At 48.3% G+C, this 17,891-nt stretch overlaps 1 protein-coding gene across 6 annotated transcripts in view; it reads left to right on the top strand.

The window, feature by feature from the left end:
• Window positions 1-17,891, top strand: part of Vti1a (vesicle transport through interaction with t-SNAREs 1A) — a 342,770-nt gene that overhangs the window by 321,615 nt on the left and 3,264 nt on the right. The gene's annotated exons all lie outside the window — the stretch shown is intronic.

Consider the following 17,891-nt stretch of genomic DNA (forward strand, 5'->3'; position numbering starts at 1 on the left):
AGGCCAGAGGGGGTAGCACTGCTTGTTCTCTTTCTCTCTATATATTCTTTTATTTTTTTTTTAAAGAAAAAAGTTTAAACCCCACCACCCACTCATCAGGTGATTGGAGACCGTAGTTGTAAAAATGTGCTGCAGGCAGAAGTTCTGAAAAATCCCAGAAAGTGTTGAAAACATCTCTAAACAAGGTATTTTTCTTCTGCACCTTTCTTGCTAAAGGTCCCAATTGCTGCCAAGAAAACTAGTGAGAATGTTAGCTGCCAAATAAAAAATTTATGACAGTGTTTGGCAAAGGACTATCTCGCTGCTTGTTTTATACATTTCCACAAGGCACTTGAAGGCAGCCTCTTTTTTCCTCCCCCCACCCCTCCTCCCACTTTGGGTACGTAAACCTTACTGATCACTGTTCTGAGTCTGTTCTCTAATAAAAGAGCAAACTCCTATAAAGTAGGATTAAACAATATAACTTTTTCCCCCTTCAGTAACCTCTGCAAATGTGAGGAAACTGCTTTCAAATACAATGTGTTGCATAGAAGGGGAAAAGAGATGCTGGGATTTTGCTTGTTTTGAATAAACACATTTATAAGGAAAGGAGTAGGACCCCCCCTATTAACAAGAGTAGACCCTTCACAGTGAAGGGGTTTTAGAAATCCCCTGATCTGTGTATACCCACAACATTTTTGCAGATAAGAAGTGGGGGCCCAGGAGCAGAAAGCATTCTGCCTAAGGTCGTAACAGCCAAGCAACCATCCCCCAGGACCAGAGCCTGCCTCTCCTGGGGTACCACTCTCGGATCCCCCAGCACTGCTTTTGTGTGTTGGGGTTCCAGCACACACACCCCTATGGTATGCTTATGAGCATTAGGATTCTGGGCTATTCTGCTTTGTGAAAATTAAAACATTTGCTTCTCCTACTCCTTCCAGAAATCTAACACATTAAAACTGAATCAAGATAAGGCAATGATACGACTGAGATTGCATTGTCTACCTATATCAATTAAGCCTCCTGGCGGAGGCAGTTTATATGTCTTTAAAAGGAGGGAAGGTTAAGGATTCTATTTAGAAAAAAAAAAATTTTTGAACTGAATTTGGATGTTGAACTAATAATTACACAGGCCAGTGAACACCCTGAAATATTTGACTTGCTTACATCTCTGAGAAAGCAAAATTGTCTCCATGTTTTCAAATAATTAGTGCTGTTTTGCATATATTCTAACTTCCTCAGCCGCCTACGCTGCACCCTTATTTCTTGCCGGGCTTAGGGCTGCAGAGGCATCTGCAGTCCTTGTCGCACACTCGGTGATGCAGAAGCCCAGGGCCGGCTACAGCTGCCTTTGGCTGTGGCTGTGTTAAGGAAGTGAGTGTTATTTGATATCAAGTATTGCAGACAGACCAGGAGTAAGCGGATTATTTCAGACAGCGTTAGGAGGTAACCGGAGGAAGATTAGCTCGACATGAGGCAGATATCATAAGCAAATTAGAAAACCTCCCCAATTAGTGGAAGAAGCCCAGATTTGTGCTGTTTGTGATCTTGCGCTGAAAGGCAGAGTGTCGATGTTATGGGCTCCGGTCTGATTTAAGTTGAAATGTTGGCATTTCCTATCAGTGCCTGTTAGCATCTGAGGCTGTGTACGGCCTAATAAATGAAGTAAATCCCTGTTCTCGCTGCTAAGTAGTCCCCATTCCAAGGTTCTCTGCATTGGGTAATGTTTTACTTGGCCCTGGAATAATCTCTAGGGCATATTATAATGTTTCTATACTGGGAATATTCGACATGACTGCACTGTACCATACTAATCCCTCCTTTGTTTGTTTGTCTTGTGGAACATGTATCACGCTAGAGTCATAAAAATGAAGTATGCAAAATGCCAGATGCTACGCATACAATCAGATACTTAAAATAGCTTCCTTGGTGGCACTGCTTGAAATCTGACCTGGGCCTGGTTTCTACAAGCAGGGTGGCACTTTTCTGCTAAGCTACTGATTGTACGCTCCAGTAGAAGCAACGGCTCTCTTCTCAGGCCACTGTGCAAACAATCAGGGCATCCTCAGCTAGGTGCTGATGTCGTGTGACGTCACTGCAATGGCAAGTGTGTGTTATTTTTCTCCGAGTGCGCTGTGTTCTCTCCAGGTTTTTCTTTCGGTAAAAATAGGATTATAATGTACATACTAATTGCAACCTTTGCTTTTTACCTAATGTATTATGGGCAAGAAAAGTGGTCTTAATAATGGCTAGGCTAGGGTCAGACCCTTAATGATTCTGATGTTTTCAGAATCATTAAGAGCAAATTTGTTCAACATCTTACTATAGTTAAATGAGTGCTTTCTTTCTTTGAAAATTATCAGCACCCAAATGGCATTTGTGACAAATCTCAACTCACCAGTATTAAATGAAATATTATCATACCACCATATCTTAAGCAGAATGTTGGATTTCCTCTATTTGCACGTGTGTGATCTAATTTGAACATCACAGGAACTGTGAGGTGCAGGAAAGGACGGATATTGTCATCTTTGACTTCCTTCATCAATACAAAGTCCTTACCTGGAGTGACAGCACTTGGAGCAGAAGCTAGAGAGCAGGATGCACTTGATCTCTCTCCTCCTCGCCACGGCACATCACCTGGCGTTCGAAATTGGATCTGATTTTAGATGAGGACCAACTTTGCCACTCTGTTTTGGTGATGTTAGGCAAGTTAATTCCCTAAGTCTCAGTTTTCTCCTCCAGAAAGTGGGAACATTGATGCCTTTGTCATAGATTAATTAGGAGAATCAAATGTAAGAATTTGTGTGAAGTTGTTAGGATGGTAAAAGGTATCAAAAAATATTTTTAAAGAAATTCTTACCATTGCATTTCTTTTCCCTATAAGTTCCCTTTTTCTTATAACATTATAAGTAAATCAACCTATTTTTCTTTTTTCAGTCTACTCAGTTCCTAGTTTAGCTTCAGTTTGAAGAATCGTTATTATTTATGTAACAATGTAAAGAAAATATACAGATACATAAGGATAGAAAGAAAAAAAAAAATACCCTACCTTCCAAAAAACACTAGCACTCGGCTGCATTTCCTTCCAGTCTTTTTTCCTTTCTGTGCAAAGGCTTTCTGTTTGATCTTAAACATGCCAACTAGTGTTTTAGACTAACAGAATATGTAACGTCAAGGCGCGTGCATCAGAGATGTGCTGCCCACCTCCACACTCTGCTCCTACTTCTTGATTTTAAGAGGAGTCATCTGTCATCAGACAGACAGTATGAGACTGGTGGGGTGAGAATGTCTCAAGAACCTGAGGTGTGGGCTGGGGTAGAGCTCAGCAGCAGCACTTCCCTGGCATGCACGAGGTCCTGGGTTTTCTCCCAAGCACCTGGGGGTGGGAGCCTGAGATGCCCAAGTGCAACAAGGTGCTCCTGGCCCACTGATCCTTCAGTGCAGGAACAATTCACGTGAAATCCAGCCCAGAAACCAGCTTCTCCCTCAAGCTCCAGGTCAGCCCTGCCACGGGGCACGGGCTACTCTTTGGAAGAATGATTACATTTGAGTACCTTCAACCACTGGGACGAAGTGCTCCTCTTGGACCCTTTAAAGATGTTCTGTACCCACTGAAAGGAGAACTCCTACAGCCAAGAGCCTCCTGTCAGCTAATGTGATAGTTCTCTGTCAAGTAAACCATTAGTGAATACGTTGATCCTTCCCCTTCCCCCTTTTTTGTAGTTCTGTCTCGGCTCTACCTAAGATTTCTCTGAACCAGTTGGGCAAAATTGATTTTTATTAGTTCCACTGGCCTTGTGGAAAATTATCTCATGAACTGGTTTTTATAGAAAGACTCAAAGCACAGCACAGGGTAAAAAATAAGCCTATAGCAGTCAAAACTGTTGTCTGAAATGTCTTCAGACTGGAAGGCTGAATTTATTGCACAAAACAAGTCCTAGCGAGGCGGAGGTGTGCAGTCCTGCTCATTATCACTGGAAAGGGGAACCAAAAAGCCGAGTAAAAAATTAAATTTTAATAATGCCAGTGATATTTTCTAAATCTTTCCTGACAGAAAGATTCTCATTATTTTTATCTGTCTCTGAGTAGGTTCTTTTAGTGCCATCTCAGAAATGGCCTCAGCTACAATTGTTTTCCAGGCTTTAAAGCATCTGAAAAACCAAATATACACAGAGAGAAATAGACTTTAGATTGTTCAAGGAGGGGCCATGATCATGCTAACACTTCGGCTGGAGTATCTGCAGCCACCGTTGTCTGGGAAAGCCTTCAGCATCCACAGGAGAGAGCCGCGCTAGGATGATGGCTGTAAGTTCCCCAAACAAAGGGGCCACCATCCACCACAGTGGGCCAAGGGAGGAACCCAGCCCCCAGTCCCAGTCCCAAGTTTAATTTGTCCTGGAAATCACCCGTGCTGGCCATGAAAGGAGATTCAAGAAAAAAAGTGGACATGCCCTTTTGTTTTGGTAAATGTGCAAACATCTTCTAAGTATCCCATGGCACAGAATTGTTCAGGGTATGGGGGAAACTGAGGCCTGAGTGATGAAAGCAGGCAACCCAGGAGAATAGGAACTGCTTTTGTTCTCTTAGTGCCTATGTATGCACCTACTTGGTCCTAAAAGGACTTACGGCAATTTCCCTAAACATTTACAACACAGTGAGATTGTATATACCCAAAATGAAGTCAGAGGCCACCAGCGCTCACTGTGCAATAGTCTGCATTTACGAGTTCATCTCCAGCATTCCTGCAGCCGACCTGAAGAGGAAAGTGGGCCCAGCTGCATGAGCCAGTGTCCCTGAGATCAAAACTCGGCTCCTCCTCCTGCCTGAAAAGAGAAGGCCTTCCCATGAGACCTGGCTGCAGGGTAATAAAAGGTGTGCCCAGGAGCATCCCTGAAGAAGACACGAGTTCCACGGGGTGGCCTCTTCCCGTCTAGCCAGTGGTATTAGCCAGGCCAGCTGAGAGCACAACAAGACAACTTATCAGGTGTGACGCTCCAGGTTCCCTGCTCCAGGGAGACGCCAGCCTCTCTGGGAGGTGAGATGGACTGCCAGCTCTCAGGCTCCTCGCCCACACTGTTTCTCTCAGCTGGACTTTGGACAAGTCTGTAGCAGGAGGCAGCTGGAGGCTGTTCTCCCCACCCACTGCCCAAAGTGCAGCCATCTTACATTAGTAGCAAGGGGCCATCTTGTCATCCAGTAGCCAGTAGGGGGTCAAATTTCACCACCCATAGTCAGTCTGAGGACAATGCCCCAGGAAAGGGGTAGTAAAGGCTCCTTTCTTGCAAGACTCAGGCTGCCTTTTGCCGTAGCCCTTATAAAGATCCCTCCTAATTTGTGGTTGGTTTTCCTATTCATTGCAGTAAATAAAGGACTGAAGAGAGTGTTCAGGGCCTCTGTGCGCCTGTCAGCTGATTTTTTTGTAATTTTTAACAAGCCCACAGGCCTGGTCCTGGGATCCATCCTCTAGGGTGCCTGGGGCTCATATGTTTACTACCATCTCAGAGATGGAGAAACTGAGGCACATTCCCTTGGGTTTCCCGTGATCTCGACCAGCGTGGGTAGAGGCAATCCTACAATCCTCTCTTTGCCACTCACCCGCAACAGAGACCTCTTTGTTTCCCGTTACAGGCCTCCTGGCTTTCAATGCATTACATACAAAACATACAGCATCCTCCTCAGGAATCCCCAGCCAGGCTTCTCCAGCCTCAGACTGTGCGAAGGTCAGGGGGCTGCAGATGTGCAGTCCAGTCCTGACCTGTGCTTGTGCTTCTCGTGGCTTTGTGAACATCCTTGAATGCAAGCATAAGCTGGTTTGTGACCATGTTGACCTCTCCCTGGCCTTTGACCGTGTGGTTAGGAATCAGTTATGGGCTAAGTTGGATGTTCTGGGTGTGGACCCTGGTTATTGATGCCCACGCAGAGGCCAAACCTTAGACTTCTGAGAACCGCAGGGTCGGGAGAACTGGGCTCCAAGTCCCGGGTCGGGTAGGGCAGGGATGCACACCCCACCTCCCTTTTCTTTTAATTTCTCTTTCAGTCAGAGGTCACAGACAAGGCCTCAGGGTGAGGCTGCACTGCAGATGAGCTTTGCTTGGCCACCCAGTGTTTTGGAAAACTTTGACTTAATTACCAGCGTTTAAAACAGGAGATTTCAGAGGGAAAACAATTTCTTGCTTCTCTTGGCAAATCATATCTCAGGCTCTGAGCCTGCTCTGAGTCCCAGCAGCAGTCAGGAGCAGCCCCATGGTTGGAAGAAGGCAAGCAGGCGGGGGCTGGGGCTCAGTGGTAGTGCACTTGCCTAGCATGTGTGAGGCACTGGGTTTGATTCTCAACATCGCATATAAAATAAAATAAAGGTCCATCAACAATGAAAAAAGATACATTAAAACATTCTTTAATAAATAACTAAAAAGGGCAAGCACCCTACTTCTCCCCATCTGCTCTCCTGCTGCCTACAACCCGCAGGCTAGATCTGTGCACCCTCACAGGGCTTTCTCCTTGCATAGAGAAGGAGCATGGCCCTTCCCAGGCCAGCAGGTGACATGGATTCACCTGCACAAACCTGGGGACCTTACTGTCTGATTGATACACCCCCAACCCCCACTCAAGAACTATTGAGTCAGCCATTTGACTTTTCTGTCGGTAATGAGCCTTCCCAGGAGGCGTTAACCTGGGGTTCACCTGCACAGAACGGATTGGTGCTGCCAGGGTGTGCAAAGTCAATCTAAGATTGTGAAGGAGCTATTGCAAGTGTGACAGAGTTTCAGGGACTGCCGTGGGGAGATTGGTAAATAGTAATAGTAATGGAGTAATAATCATTATTATAGTCATTCATTGAGCAGCTACTATCGCCAGGCACTCAACATGGGCTCTTTGGAACTCTCAGGTTCCTGTATTAATATTTTTCTAAAATAGAAGACTAATGGAAGATAATCCAATTTCATTTTGCAAAATAATAAAGAGCAACTTCCAATAAAAATGCATTTCCAACATCCATGTAAGGCCATCAGGGGACACTGCCATCTATTATTGCCATCACTCCATAAATCAGACAGCATTTTCACACCAAAGCAGTCAAAAGGACATAATGTCAGAGAAATAATAAAATAACTTGCTCAAGGTTGCATGGCTGTGTGTGACAGACAGACCCTGGACTTGAATTCAGGCAGTCTGTCACCCCCAGTGAGGGCAGCAGTCACCCTGCACCCAATGAACTCCATGGCTCCTCTGGAAGGTGAAGGATCCTCAGCCAGGGAGGAGTGTGGAGGTTGCTACTTCAGGAGGACAAAAGGTTTGCTCCACATAAAGGTTTGGGACCTGGTGGGGGTGGGGAGCCCCTCGGTCAGACCCTCGGGGAACACCCAGCAGAGCTGGGAGGGTGAAAAGCTCCTGAACTGGGGGCAAGGTAGCGCTTATTTTGGCCTAGACACCCCGACAGTCTGACCTGGCTAACAGCTGAACCAGGGCCACCCCCAGGGTGGGCTTCGCCTTCTCCCTGGGTGGGCCTGAGCCACCAAATCTGGGTCCTAATAAATAAGGATCATTGTGAAGGTTACATAACATCATTGTGCAATCAACATCCCAAACCAAGGGACAGTCCCTTGCTAAGACTGTCTGGAAGCTGCACTGCTCCCCACATGCACGCTGACAGGCTGGGGAGCGATTTCCTAGATGGGGAAATGAGAACAGAGACCTGGTCTTTTCCTAAGAGCGCACAGCGAGGCAAGGCTGCTTACTTCTCTCATCCACTTTTCTTTTTTTGTGTAGCAGATACATTAAATTAAGTCTTCAACATATCTGTCCTGACTCTCAAGTGCCCTTGATTCATTTGCAAGAGATCAATTAAGGTTAGAATTAAGATCAGCCTTAGAAAGCTGAAAGGACACAGCCAAAGCTATGAAAAAAGTGAATACTGATATTGTGTTTTCGTGAGGCGCTGAGCAGAGTTGGTTGGCTTTGGATAACAAGGGTACCATACTAGAGGCTGAGCCTCCCCCGTCTGAAATCCAAAGTGCTCCAAAACTTGAGTGCCGACTCACATAGTGTCAGGCTTGGGAGCATTTTGGATTTGGGGATGCCCAACCATAAAATCCATGCAAATATTCCAAGATCTGAAATGCTTCTGGTCCTAAGCGTTTCATGTGAGGGATACTCAACCTATACCACCCAACAGACATCCTTGCCCAATTATGTCGTCTATGGAGAAGAATAGAAAGATGCCAAAGACTCATCCTTCAGAGAACCAAGGAGAGTCTGGTGGAAAGCCCAGGACCGTGGGTTACACAGATACTGACCTGTGTTCCCTGCAGGGGTGATAAGGCTGGAGAGGGAGGTTGGGGCCTCCGCTACCTTTCTGTAAACACCTGGTCAGGTTCGGTGAAGCACAGCGCACAAAGTGCCAGAACAGAGCCCGGCTCGGCACAGAGCCCAGGGAATAGGAGCTGCTGCCCCTGCCATGGCTGTCACTGTAGCTGACACTGCCATCATGCATGGGCGCCACACTGGATGAGCCCAAGGAGTCACAGAAGTCGTGGAGCCGAGTGGGATGATCTAGTTCTATGGTTCACAAACTTCCAGATTTCCTACATTGGGATTTTTTTTTTTTTTAAGATAGGAGACTGATGGCAGATTGTCCGCTTTTTATTTTGCCAAGTAAGAAAGAGTGATTTCCAAGGAATACGTACATTTCTCATGTGCGAGCGAGGATATGGAAAAAGAAACCTGCCACCTGCTATCACCATCACTTCATAAAACAAAGGACATGTTAGCACTAAAACAGGAGGAAAGAGGTCATTGCAGAGAAGAGGGGCATCCTTAGACTAAATAACCTGCCTTCGTGAAAAAGGAGAATTTCTGTGTTCTGGGGACCACTCTTCCCAGCCATGCCATGCCCCCTCTTCCTGGTACACAGAAGTGGGATTGGGTTGAGCTCAGTAAGAGGTGGGGACTGTGGATCAGCTTCCAATTGCCATCAGATACAGGCATTCAGAGTGGAACTGGCCACTCGGATAAGAATGAGTGTCACAGTGACCCAAGAGCAGGCCAGAACACCTGGCAGCACCCCCAAACAGTTGGCCTTGGGCCCCATCCCTTCACCTCCCAGGGCCTCAGTGTCCTTAACCCTAACATGAAGAATCTGGGCTTGGGCATGAAGACCTTTCCAGCTGTAGCAATTGCAAGCCTGTGAGGGATTTCCAAGTCCACCTTGCATTTCTAGAGCATCGTTACTGAATTCTCTTCAAGTTCTTTCCAAGTCCTTTGATGGAAGCGAGCTGCCTTGATCCTATCTGAGAGCGGTAGCCAGCAAAGCTGCTCTCCAGGCCCCCTGCTGTTGTGGAGTCCATATTTAAGAATGGCAGTGGCCATGGTGCCCAGGCTGAAATTTGATGTACACATTTGGCAACGCAGAGTGCAATGTAACTACACATCACTGATCAAAACCCATCGGACTTATCAGTGGGCTCTGACAGGTACTCGCTGGCTGCCTTCCCAGGCCGGGGAGGTGTCCCTGAGCCAGCCAATGGGACGCCCTCCCTTCCCTTTTGATGTTCATGCTACCACCTTGGAGGGCAGGCTTAGCCCTGCTGGGGAGACTGTCAACACGAGGCCCAGATAGACACCAGCCTGTGGGGGAGAGGAGTCTGGCGGGGTGGGGAAGGCTGCGGCTTCCTGGATTCCTGCCTCCACCTTCCCCACCAGCACTGGAAGTTTCCCAGGCAGCTTTCCGGCTTCTGGCAGCTGGTGCCTCTCACCTTCCCTGAAATGACATCTCCTTTCACAGACTCACTTCCCCACCACACCCTGGAAAAGGCTTTGCCTTTGAGGGGGCTTTAACACCTTTAATGAGCTACTTCTGTTCTCCCTGGGGTGCTGGTGAGTTGGCTGATATTATTTGGGAAGAAACTGAAACCTAAGTGTCACAGAGTGACTTGCTCCAGGTCAGCCCAGGCAAACCCAGGCTGGTGGGCACACAACCAATTGCCCTGGCCCTGGCATTACCCAAAATACGGCCTTTGTTGTCAGGCTCTGTCATCGATTGCTCATTGTGACACCATAAGCTCCCATAAGACAGGGACTCTGGGTTTCCTTTTTTCTTCAGAAGGACATGGCCAGACCTTCTGCACTGCTCCTGCTGCTTGTGCGGTGTCCAGGGACCACCACGTTCTCCACTGAGGAGGGCCTGCCCCCAGGAGCTTGAGGCGTGGACTAGGAGTGGGCAGATCGTGGACTAGGAGTGGGCAGATCGCAGATCGCAGGCCACATCTAGCCCAACGCCTGTGTCTGTGTGGTCCTCAAGCTATTGATCGTGCAGTCTTAAATGCTTGAAAAGAATTCAAAAGAAAAAATTTTTGACATGTGAAAATTACATGAAATTCAAATTCCAGTGTCTGTAAGTGAAGTTTAATTGGAACACAGCCGTGCTTATTATTTACATATTGTCAAGGCTGCTTTCCTACCGCACGGGCAGAGGCAAGTGATACAACAGACGGTCCACGAAGCCCAAGTGTTTTTTATTAGGGTTGCACTGTGTCTCCCCACTGCCCTCAGTTCATGTGCTGAAGTCCTGATTTCCATCACCACATCTTTATTTGGAACGAGGGACTTTTCTTAGGCTCTTTGTTAAGATCAGATCATACTAGAACAGGGAGGGGCCCTAATCCAGGACCTCTGCTCTCCTTATGAACACGGGCGCTCACACAGAGGGAACACCAGGTGAAGAGGAAAGCTGGGTCTGGGAGATGCACCCACAAGCCAAGGAGCCCCAGAGGTGGCTGCCACACCACCAGGAGCGGAGGCAGAGGCCTGGAACAGGTTCCCCTCTCCACCCTTGTGAGGGATGACCCACCATCACCTTGATCTCAGACCTGAGGCCTCCAGAACTGAGAGGCAGGACCTTTCTATTGCTTAAACCACCCGGTTTGTGGAATTTTCTATGGCAGTGCAGCAAACTAAGATATTACTCTATCTATTCCCAGGAAAAGTTAAACCAAGTAGGGATTTGGAAACAGGGTAAAGCTGCTGCAGTCCTCACCTGACCCCTGACCTAGCTGTGCCGGGGCTTAGGTACAGTCACCTGGCTGCTCAGTTCCCTGCTGAAGAGCTTGCCATGACACCACCTACCCACACTTGCCCCCCCCACCTCAGCTTCAGGATCACTGACTGCATCTCAGTTGGTGTCAGCAAAGGTAGACTGTTAATGGCTAATGGTGGTTTCAAACACTGGCCCAGAGTTAAATCTGGTTCCTTCCTATTTTAATGGCTTATTCCAGGGAAGGAGTCTTGTGGGGTGAGTGTGAGGACTATGCCCCCTCCATTCTCTCTCTCCTGGCTTTGGGAAGCTGCCTGCTCTGCTTCTGAATGGAAGCTCTGCCCTCTTCTTGTTCCCCCCAATACTAGGGATTAATCCCAGGGGAACTCGACCACTGAGCTACATCCTCAGCCCTTTTTATTTTGTATTTTGATACAGGGTCTCACTAAGTTGCCCAGGCTGGCCTCAAACTTGCAATCCTCCTGCCTCAGCCTCCCAGGTAGCTGGTACTACAAATGTGCTCCACTTATGCCAGGCTCATGAGTGGAAATTCTTACTTGGAGATGAAAGATCCAACAGCTCCTGGAGACTGTGAGCCCCTCGGCTGTCTGCAAAGCTTCCAGGGATCAAAGTGGGACTGTCCTGTCCTTTGGAGGAGGACTTTGTACAGATCTGCTGTTCAGGTACAATGCAGCGATGGGGAAGAGAGTGGAGATATGAAAAACAGTCACCATGAAGCCCAAGACAAAATCACCAGGTTGATGAGCTGGTCTGATTCCAGGAATTCTGTGGATCATTTCCTGGCACCTCCATAACCAGGCACACAAACCAAGTGGCTTAAAACAACAGACATGGATTTTTTCTCTTACAGTCCTGGAGCCCAGAGGTCTGATGGCAAGGAGCTGGCAGGGCCATGCTCTCTCCAAGGAGAAGAATCCTTCCTTGCCTCTTAAGGGTCTCCTGTCCCAAGGCACTCCTTGGCTAGAGGCAATGTGACTCCAAGCTCTCATCTTCTCAAAGCCTTCTTGCCTGTGTCTGTGCCCTCTCTGGTTATAGGGACACCAGTCGTTGGATTTAGGACCAGACTAAATTCAAGCTGATTTCTTCTCAAGACTTAGTGAATCATATCACAAAGACCCTGCTTCCAAATGCGGTCACATTCTGAGGTTCCATGTGGACAACTGGAGAGACACTGTTCAACCCAGTCTAATCAGTGCGGTTGAAAGTGAGAGAATTCCCAACCAAACCCGCTCTAATCAAAAGGGAATTGTCGGACTCCTGTAACTGGGAAGTTCAGATGTGACTCCTCAGGTGTCAGGCACATGGCAGGACCCAAGAGTTCAAATGACACTTTCAGGACTCGGTCTCTTCTTCTTCCTCCCTCAGCTTTGCAGTTCCCTGGCAGGAGGCAGCTTCCCCCTTGCCTGGGGGTAGGCACAGCCCTCAGAAGCTCCAGGCTTCCACTTCTCCCACGGTCAGACCCCGTGAAGAGACTACTGTACCTTTTTTCTTGAGTTTCCAGGAAAACTCCCCAGGGGAATCTGTGGCTTGGGTGGCAGGCCAATTTTTGAACAAATGGTTTTGCAAGAAGAGAGCCGTAATTGGCAGGGCCTGCCTGGATCCTGTGTCCACCTGTGGAACCAGAGCAGAGTCGGCCCTACCTGAGTTCTTGGGCGATCCCGGACACCTCCCGGACACAGACACAGAAGACCCCGCGGACATTACCAGTGGCATGGTGACCACCTAACTCAAGTGCCCAGCCTGAAAATAATGCTGAAGTAGACATTGGCATTCAAGGCTTATGGCAATGGGCCGTTCGTTTCCTGCCACTCCTCTCTTCATTTCTCTCTGGCAAATACTGATGTGGAATTAGACCTAGAGCACTTTGTCTTGGAAAGTACCAGAGAGGTGGCTGTAGGCTTCTCTTCCCAGAATATATTCCTGGCTGTCCCAGTTGCTATTGCTGTGCTAGCAGACCCCAAAGCGAGGGCATCATAGTTCAAGGCCTATCAGGCAGGCCAGAGGCAGCTGCAGGACAGGATGCTACCATACAGCACGTGCTCTCTCCAGTGAGTGGATGCAGCTTGTGAAAGAGCTAAAATATTCAATGGAAGGGAGGGAGGCTAAATCCTGATGCTGGGCCTGCAGCCCTTAGGAACCCGGAGAGCGCTGGCTACGTGACCTCCGGATGAGCGTATGCAGCTGGACAGTTAGACTCCCTTCCCAATTTCCACATAGAGCAGGTCTCTCTATGTTGCCCAAGCTAGCCTCAATCTGCCTGCCTCAGCCTCCCAAATAGGTGGGACTACTGGCATCTACTGGCATGTGTCATGGTGCCAACACAAGCTTTTTTTTTGTTTGTTTTTGTTTTTGGGTTTTTTTTTTGAGAATATGTATGCCAACCCATGCAAGACTCACTTCTTACTGGGGAAAACTTTACAGAAGCAGAAATCATAACACCATGGGGTTAGCTTAGTGGTAAGACAGATGCAATATAAGAGAGAGGGTCAGGATTGGGCTGTTCTTGGAAAAGGTAGGGAAAATATGCCACAGATAAAAGACTTGATTTTGGAATTAGGGAGACTCAACCTAAAAATGATTTTTGGTCACACATGATAGAAGACCCAAATCAAGCAATCTTGAAAAAATGAAATTAAATTTCTCATGTGAGTCAAAGTTCAAAGGAAGGGTGGCTTACCATTGTCTTACCATGAGGGTCACCGTGTCTTCATGGATGGAATTCCGTTTCTCTTGCCCTCTATGAGTCAACTTCTTTCGTAGGTTGACTTCCCTCATGGGAACAAAATAGTTGCCGCAGAACCAGACCTAACATCCACACACCAAACTGCCCAGATGACCTAGCATTCCCAGCAAGGGAATGCTGAGCTTCACTCTGTTGGCCTGGCTTAGGTCACGAGCCTACTCCTTGTCTAGTTGGCTGTGGCCAGGGGCATGGAGTGTACTGCCATTTTTAGGGAGGTCCAGCTCCAGTCCAGGAGCCAAGGATGGCATCGGATGTTTGGAATGGAGAGAAGAGATGAATGCAGTCAGTGTATACCTGCCACCCGCAGGAAGCAGAATGCCCAGTGGGGCTTGTGAAAACCTCATGTGGGAAATGTTGTGACCAAGTGGATAGAAAAGGATCCCAGCTTTTGAAAACCGAGAAGCAAAAACTTATCCTTCAGGGAAAGAAAAGTCAACCCTCATCATACCTAGCTTCTGGAATACATTAGCAAGAGCCTCACCGGGCTTGGCTAGAGGCTCCTCTCGTGTGAGGAGAGGAGCACTTGGGATAGTTGATGTTATGCTGCAGTAACAAACAACCCCCACATCTCACTGGTGCTCCTGCATGTGAAGACTGGGGATCCTGGGCAAAAGGGATCTCACCAACGTGCAACTGCGCTCTCTGGAGCATATAGCACCCCCAAACCAGAATACAAGGGGAGAGCCACTGGAGGGCCCAGCCCTACAGTAACTCCGGTGCCTCCTGAGAGTGATGCTCTGCACTTTTGCCCACGTTTTATTGACCAAAGCAAGTCCCATGCCACACCTCGCACCAAGGAACAGGTCAGCGTCTGGTTCAAGTGGAGGGGGACTGGGGACTGTGAGGAGCACCCGCTACAGTGGGATCGGGATCCCTGCTCTCCTCCAGCAGGAGTAGAGAACGAGTCAGGTGGCCCGCCTGCCTCCTCCGCTTGAAGCAGCAGTCTCTGATTCCGGCTGCCACACGCAGGAGCCTTTTTCCAGAAGGGGAGGAGACTGGCAATGGAAAGATTAACCGCTCCTTGGGTTCCACACGGGGATCAGTATTTTCAATAGTACTTTGTGAGTTCAGCCTCAAAGTAAATGGTTAATTCATCTTATATCAACAGCACTGTGATTCATAATGTAAACTTGGAGAATTTTTGATGTTTCGGGCCCACATTCCTTTTAATTTGGCTCTGCATTCTTTTAAAGCCACAGTGTGCTCACTTAATAGAATGCAGCATGCAAATGCACAAGTTTTTGCCTGGAGGCATTTAGCCTGGCTGTTTCAATGGATGTCTTCTTTCAAGTGTATACTCTTTCTTAAATTATTTACTGGGTAAACACACTTTGCATTTTCAAAAGGGAGATTAAGACTGCTTGCTGCAGACCTAGTTGAACATCAAGGCCCCATTGCCCAAAGTTAGGAGGAAGTTTCTCGATCTCTCTAGCTGGAGCCCCTCTCCTGGCTTGTTTTTCGGATTCTCTCCAAACTGTTCCTTTCTGCTTTGCTCACAGCTGTAATTACTCTGGGCTTCGGTCACCAATGGGGCCACCACTGCCAACCTTTGCTTCCTCCCTCACAGCTGGCTCAGATCTGTCCTCTCAAGTGCCCTCACAGCTCACTTTTCTGGTCTTTCAGGAGGCCCAGCCCTTTCGAGGTCCAAAGCTGGGTTGATGACCGGCCAGTCATGCTCCCTTAACCACCCTCTCTGTTCCAACTCTCTCTGCCCCTCGGTCCCCCTTGTCCCCAGTATCTGGAATCCTTTCCCTGGGAAGAAACCTCCTCAGCAGCACACACCTGTGGTCCTAAGGACCAGGCCTTCTCCTGGGCTCAGGGAAAAGACCCAGTTGTCTCTGAGAAGGCGCCATGGTTACAGTCCCATCTGCGGAGCTGGTGGCACCATTTCCATGCAGACGTCATTACATTTTCCTGCATATTGAACGAGCTCAGCTCCCTTCTCCACTGCCCTGGAATGATCATCATGATCACCAGGGGCAGCTTCCTTCCACCAGCATTCTTTGGACAGTTCTCTTTTGAATCCCTGAGTATCAACCACCGTGTGGTGTGCTGAGGCTTCAGAGGTGAATTCTGCAGGTAGGTCCACAGAAGCAGCAGAGAGGGTGGTGACAGGAAGCCGGCAGTCCCTGTGGATGCACAAGCAGTGGAGAAGCCCAATTAGGAAGGCCAGGAGGAGCTGAGAAGTTAGGGATTGCTTTGTGTTCAGGTTCCTAACCATGCCTCAGATTAAACAAGTAGCACCCACAGTTAATCCTTTATAAATTAGCATCATGGATGCCTTGGGGCCCTCAACCCACAAATAAAATGGTTGTCAACCAAGCCGTACCAGAGACACTACTGTATATTACTTAAGGCAGAATTTAAAAAGAGTTTTCATGCTTTTAATCTGTTTCACTGCTGAGTTTCAATTTTGCTGATTTCCTTTGCAAGTCTGATGCGGGTGACGGTGGTAAATAGAGATTTTGACAGCAGCTCGGGCAAATGGGATGTGGAGGGACTGTTCTGAAGGCTTCTGTCCCTTCCAGAGAAAAGGGGGAAAAATCACTTTGAGTCTTAAATGAAGCCACCAAGTAGCGCCGATCAGCGTTCATAATTAGCCTCACTTCAATAAGTCGCGGAGCCCTGTTTTTATTTACTTATTTGGGGGACGGAGAATCTTCCCTCCTCGTGAGTAAACATGGCCTGTTAAGTCCGAATTAGCTGTCATCACAGAAGAATTAATGTCGGGGCGCAGACTTTCTTGTGGGGAAGGGAAGAAATGAGGGAGACGGATCTTAGCGAGCCTCGCGTGATAAATGAGGACACAGCAGACCATTCATCTCCTGCGAGGAAAGCGGACAGAGGTACTAAGGCAGTTTTGCGGAAGACGTGTCAGCAAATGTGATCATTTTGTAACCTGTCAGGAGGAGTGGGAGCTGGTCCTGTTAGGGGCCACAAGGGAGCAGGTCGCTCTGATGTGACAGTTTCCATCCATCCGTTTAGATGTGGGGAGGCAGGGGGTGGTGAGCAGGACTCCTGCCCGTGCTCCAACCTGGGGTCATCCTTCTTCCAAGAAAAACCTCCAGATGCTAGAAAAGACTGCAGATGTCCTGCCAGGATTTCTTTGTGATGACACAAAGCAAGAGTAGGTCCCTTTCAGTTGGAGGCCTGGCCTGGTCCCACCACGGTCCTCCCTGCAGAGGACCCTTGTCCAGTGTCCGGCATCTGGAATGAGGCACAGCCCTCCTTCCCACCCCTGGAGCTGCGGGACTGCTGGGCAGAGTTGGCGTGGGGCTTCAAGCAGGGTGGGTGGCCCGCTAGACGGCTGCCACTCTGGGTTTCTATTTCTGTGTGGCTCTGTGCGAGCAAGCGTGGGCGAGGCTGGTTGACCTAGGTTCCCTTTGAAAGTCTCAACAAAGCATTCTGATGTGCGACCTCTTTTCTCCGAATGAGGTAACAAATTATGAAACAACCTCATCGGAAGCTCTCTGCAGGCTTGCGGGAGCCACGTCCTCGCTGCTCCTTCTGAGGTCAGCTCAGCAGGGCCAGACCGAGGCGGCTGACGATCCCTGGAGGTGAGGGCCACCCACAGACACGCGGCAGGCACCTCAAGGACTTTGTATTATTTTTCATTTCCGCCTCTGCTCGCTGTGGAGCCAACGTAAGGTTTCCTCCTGGCTCGATGGAGCGCGAGCCACGGTGACAGGTGCCTGTTTCACAGCCTCAGCTGCCGGTTTCACAGCCTCAGCTGCAAGTTTGACACTTGCTTCTTAATCCTGTCCTTTCTTGCTAAGTCTCTCTTTTCCTTTTCCACAGGTATTTTTGCACAGGTAAGTGCCTTACTGACATATGTTTCCTTGGAATCTCTTCCTTTCACGAGAAACAGTGCAAAAAAAATGAGGCTTGTCTCACATTTTAAATTAAAAAGAGAAGCTCACCTGGGGCCCTTGATCACTTAAAGAGACTACATGGTTCTCGGAGCCTAGAAAGCCATTTGATTCGCGTTAACTTTGCCGTGTTTCTCAGAGTGCCGTGTGACAAGCGCTCTGGAGCTGTTCCTAGAACCAAAGCCGCCTGATCTCTCTCTCTCTCTCTCTCTCTCTCTCTCTCTCTCTCTCTCTCTCTCTCACACAC

This window comes from Marmota marmota, unplaced genomic scaffold (genome assembly GCF_001458135.2).
Source record: "Marmota marmota marmota unplaced genomic scaffold, marMar, whole genome shotgun sequence".
In the NCBI taxonomy this organism is placed as follows: domain Eukaryota; kingdom Metazoa; phylum Chordata; class Mammalia; order Rodentia; family Sciuridae; genus Marmota; species Marmota marmota.